Below are 5,000 nucleotides of genomic sequence, written 5' to 3' on the forward strand. Positions count from 1 at the left end.
GACGAGAGACGAGAGACGAGAGACGAGAGAAGAGAGACGAGAGAAGAGAGACGAGAGAAGAGAGACGAGAGACGAGAGAAGAGAGACGGACTCTACTGACCAGACCGCTCTGCTGAGTCATCAACCTCCACCAGGCCATTAGCTGGAGGGTGGAGCTTCTACAGCCGGTACTAATTAAAGCCATGTAAAAAAATAAAATCTCCTTCTCCTTCAAGTCATGAGGACACGTCTTCACCACACTCTGTTCTCATTGGGCACTGAACAGATAAACAGCACGTTAGTTTCAACATTACTCCATCAACATGGTGGTTCTACTGACATAGAACATTCCTTATTCCATCAACATGGTGGTTCTACTGACATAGAACATTCCTTATTCCATCAACATGGTGGTTCTACTGACATAGAACATTCCTTATTCCATCAACATGGTGGTTCTACTGACATAGAACATTCCTTATTCCATCAACATGGTTCTACTGACATAGAACATTCCTTATTCCATCAACATGGTTCTACTGACATAGAACATTCCTTATTCCATCAACATGGTTCTACTGACATAGAACATTCCTTATTCAATCAACATGGTTCTACTGACATAGAACATTCCTTATTCAATCAACATGGTTCTACTGACATAGAACATTCCTTATTCAATCAACATGGTTCTACTGACATAGAACATTCCTTATTCCATCAACATGGTTCTACTGACATAGAACATTCCTTATTCAATCAACATGGTTCTACTGACATAGAACATTCCTTATTCAATCAACATGGTTCTACTGACATAGAACATTCCTTATTCAATCAACATGGTTCTACTGACATAGAACATTCCTTATTCCATCAACATGGTTCTACTGACATAGAACATTCCTTATTCCATCAACATGGTTCTACTGACATAGAACATTCCTTATTCCATCAACATGGTTCTACTGACATAGAACATTCCTTATTCAATCAACATGGTTTTACTGACATAGAACATTCCTTATTCCATCAACATGGTTCTACTGACATAGAACATTCCTTATTCCATCAACATGGTTCTACTGACAGGACGTCCCCCCCCCCTGCTCTTCCAGGCGTGACTGGAGGCTTCCGATCGACCAACTGATGTTTTACAAAATACACTCCGCTTTACGACAGCGTTTCCCCGGAGACGCTCACACAGCGTTTCACTGACGCGTTCCCAGCTGGGACCAGACGAACCCCGACTGATCTGGGACCAGACGAACCCCGACTGATCTGGGACCAGACGAACCCCGACTGATCTGGGACCAGACGAACCCCGACTGATCTGGGACCAGACGAACCCCGACTGATCTGGGACCAGACGAACCCCGACTGATCTGGGACCAGACGAACCCCGACTGATCTGGGACCAGACCAACCCCGACTGATCTGGGACCAGACCAACCCCGACTGATCTGGGACCAGACCAACCCCGACTGATGAAAAGATGAGCTCACCGCTCCGCTGAGGGAACGAGGGACAAAATGTAGCTCAGTTGGTAGAGCGGGTCGTTCAGTGATCCAAGGGTCAGCGGTTCGAATCCCAGCTCCAACTGTCCACATGTCGAAGTGTCCTTGAGCAAGACACCTAACCCCAAATTGCTCCCAATGAGCAGGTTAGCACCTTGCATGGCAGCTACCACCATGGTGTGTGAATGTGTGTGTGAATGGGTGAATGAGAGGTCATTGTAAAGCGCTTTGAGTGCCGCTAAGGTGGAGAAGCGCTATATAAGTGGTTCATTCACCAGACTGATCCTGGCTGTTCCTGCTTTAGGTGCATCTGAAGCGCTGCCCAAGCACATGATGAGACAGTCAACAAACACCAGACAGTAAACAAACACCAGATACTGGAACAACAACAACAGCAGTTTCTGGATCATTAAAGGTTTTGCTCCCTAAAAAGCCCTGTGCTAGCTGTGTGCTGATTGGCTGGGCCCAGAGAGAGAGACCGTCACAGACGTGCAGTATCTGCTTGTGAACCAGTCTGCAAAGAACCAGTCTGCAAAGAACCAGTCTGTAAAGAACCAGTCTGAAGAGAACCAGTCTGTAAAGAACCAGTCTGTAAAGAACCAGTCTGAAGAGAACCAGTCTGAAGAGAACCAGTCTGTAAAGAACCAGTCTGCAAAGAACCAGTCTGTAAAGAACCAGTCTGTAAAGAACCAGTCTGAAGAGAACCAGTCTGCAGAGAACCAGTCTGAAGAGAACCAGTCTGAAGAGAACCAGTCTGCAAAGAACCAGTCTGTAAAGAACCAGTCTGTAAAGAACCAGTCTGTAAAGAACCAGTCTGTAAAGAACCAGTCTGTAAAGAACTAGGTGTGGCGTGGCGGGAGACGGTAACAGGCTGTGACATCATGGGCTTCACTATAAATGGATCATTTAGAGGAACCGAAGGACTGGAGTTGGGAAACGTTACTTTCAAACAACGCTGAGGAAAAAAAAGACCTGATTGGTTCAAAGGGCTCAACAAAAAAACTAGAAAGTAAATGATTGAAAGTCTGCGTCGTCCCTCTGGACTCTCCACTCTCCTCTGGCTCTTCTGAGCTTCTAACCCTAACCCTGTCCTAACCCTAACCCTGCCCTAACCCTAACCCTGCCCTAACCCTAACCCTGTCCTAACCCTAACCCTAACCCTGTCCTAACCCTAACCCTGTCCTAACCCTGTCCTAACCCTAACCCTGCCCTAACCCTAACCCTGCCCTAACCCTAACCCTGTCCTAACCCTAACCCTGTCCTCACCCTGTCCTAACCCTGTCCTAACCCTAACCCTGTCCTAACCCTGTCCTAACCCTAACCCTGTCCTAACCCTGTCCTAACCCTGCCCTAACCCTAACCCTGTCCTAACCCTAACCCTGTCCTAACCCTAACCCTGTCCTAACCCTGTCCTAACCCTGTCCTAACCCTAACCCTCTTCAGAGGGGCCTGTATAATATTAACACACGGCTGGAGCTGCCAGGGCAACAAACACAACATTTACAATAACAGAACATTCTGTGACATCGTATCTATACAATACATATCTATGTATAATAACTATCATCCATATCTTATCTGTACAGTCTGTATCTATGTAGCCTACTGTATGTGTGTATGTATGTATGTGTGTGTGTGTGTGTATGTGTGTAGATGTATGTGTGTGTGTGTGTGTGTGTGTGTGTGTGTGTGTGTGTGTGTGTGTATGTACAGTATGTATGTACGTGTGTGTGTGTGTGTGTGTGTGTGTGTGTGTGTGTGTGTGTGTATGTATGTATGTAGGGCCTATGTATTCTATATTTTACACATGCTGGCTGTGTATGGATGTATTCCTTGTTCTGTTTTATACCTACATAAATGTAGGCATATGTGGTGTAGGATGTAGGATGTAGGATATAGGATATAGGATGTAGGATGTAGGATATAGGATGTAGGATATATGTATGTATATTCTGCATTTCCAACCTTTGCTGTGGTTTCACCAGTGCTGAAACACCCACATTCCCTCCTACAGGTAAGGGTTAAAGGTCACATCTCTCTAATAGGAAATGCCCCAGATCGTGTCTCTCTGCTCTGATGACACAGATTGTGATTTAATAAGCCTACAGCCAAATGTCAAGGTCTTCAACATTAAGATGATTTACACACAGGCACCAAGTCTGCATGGAATAATTTTATTTTTTTTTTAAATGTCCTACAATTTCCCCGGTAAATAAGTGGTTCTACCGTCCATCTGCCCTCCAATCCATCCATAACCACTCTGAGCCCATTACACCATCACACCTTATCAACCTGAGATTCAACATCAACATCAAGATCTCAACATAAAGGTGGTCAAACTGAACACAAGCGCCATGAATGAGAGACGAATCTTCTCTTAGAACAGATGTTAACCAAACACACAGATGTGTTATATTGTCCTTAGCCTAACCAAACACACATGGTTATAATAACATGTTTTCTAAGAGTGAAGTTATTGATGTCACCATATGGCGCGTCTGAAATCACAATTTCTATTATGTTGAATAATATAGACTATAAATGAAACAGGTTATATTACCTAACCCACCTAAATGATCCCAGGTTGAGAGGAGGATTGTGAAGCAGCCGGTCTGCGAGCCTCGGACAGACTGAACACAACAGGTTCAGTTCAACAACTGAACATCTTTCAGAGCGCAACTCACTTGACAGCTTCCCAATGAACGGCTCCAATCCGGAGGGATCGTCAGCGGACATGCGCACAACCACCACGCATCGGGACTGTTTTCTCGTTGCAGTGGATCTGCTGATGCGGACAGACTAATGTGATCTAGATGTGGTTTTTACAGGTTATATCTGTGGCGTGTTCATACGCTAGAAACACCGCATTCAGTCCATAACACATGCATACAGGGGCGCGCATGCGCATAGCTTAACTGCTTGGAAGAGGACCGGTTAACTTTATTGTTCACTTCACGTGACAATATCCACAGCCACCACCACTACCGTCCCTTTACCTTGATCAAAAGTTACTGTGAACAATTAAGAGGATTATCTGAGGTCGACAGCAATAGACAGTTTTGTGATCATATGACATTCAATCCCTTTATAGACTATAAGAATATAAAATATGAAATGCAATTACTTGGAAAATACACTAAAGGGCTGTGTGCGATAGGGGCTGATGAAAGGTCACGTGGTCCCCTTCTTATCAGGAATCCTCTTTCTCTGGACCAGCCAGACTTGGACCAGGAATCCTCTTTCTCTGGACCAGCCAGACTTGGACCAGGAATCCTCTTTCTCTGGACCAGCCAGACTTGGACCAGGAATCCTCTTTCTCTGGACCAGCCAGACTTGGACCAGGAATCCTCTTTCTCTGGACCAGCCAGACTTGGACCAGGAAGCAGAGCTGTTGTTAACCGGGCGACACGATGGCGGCATGGTGGCAATAAGATGATTATTTAAGATCTATTGTTTGGTTGCCAGCGGGACCTACGCCCTGTCCAACCGGCCGGGACACCAATG

The 5,000-nt window shown here is 45.4% G+C and overlaps 1 protein-coding gene across 2 annotated transcripts in view; it reads right to left on the reverse strand.

The window, feature by feature from the left end:
• slc16a13 (solute carrier family 16 member 13) overlaps window positions 1-5,000 on the reverse strand; it is a 34,253-nt gene that overhangs the window by 20,932 nt on the left and 8,321 nt on the right. Inside the window, exon 1 of one of the 2 annotated variants that reach the window (XM_084452366.1) lies at window positions 4,066-4,117. The exons of the other annotated variant lie outside the window; for it this stretch is intronic. The gene's annotated coding sequence lies outside the window, so the exon portion shown is untranslated. Of the gene's footprint in view, window positions 1-4,065; window positions 4,118-5,000 lie in introns of those variants that run through there. 2 annotated transcript variants of the gene reach the window in all.

This window comes from Borostomias antarcticus, assembly GCF_949987555.1.
Source record: "Borostomias antarcticus genome assembly, chromosome: 17".
Classification (NCBI taxonomy): domain Eukaryota; kingdom Metazoa; phylum Chordata; class Actinopteri; order Stomiiformes; family Stomiidae; genus Borostomias; species Borostomias antarcticus.